We start from the raw sequence: 247 nt of genomic DNA on the forward strand, positions 1-247 counted from the left end.
TTGACACTACACACGCGAACATTACGTCATTCGTCTCCACTTGGATTACGCAATGTGATTTTATTTATTAACTTACCTACATTCATTTCTTCAAAAGCTTCGCCATCGGTGTAGCTAAAGATAGTAGCTGGACTGGCGCCGTTCAGGAGACGAAACCTCACGCAGATGGTGTACTAGAAAACGTGCTCAAGGTTATTGTATAATGTACCTTTCACTAAGAGCAAAATGTACTTGTTACTGAAAAGGG

The sequence above is a fragment of the Penaeus monodon genome, chromosome 23 (assembly GCF_015228065.2).
Source record: "Penaeus monodon isolate SGIC_2016 chromosome 23, NSTDA_Pmon_1, whole genome shotgun sequence".
Lineage (NCBI taxonomy): Eukaryota > Metazoa > Arthropoda > Malacostraca > Decapoda > Penaeidae > Penaeus > Penaeus monodon.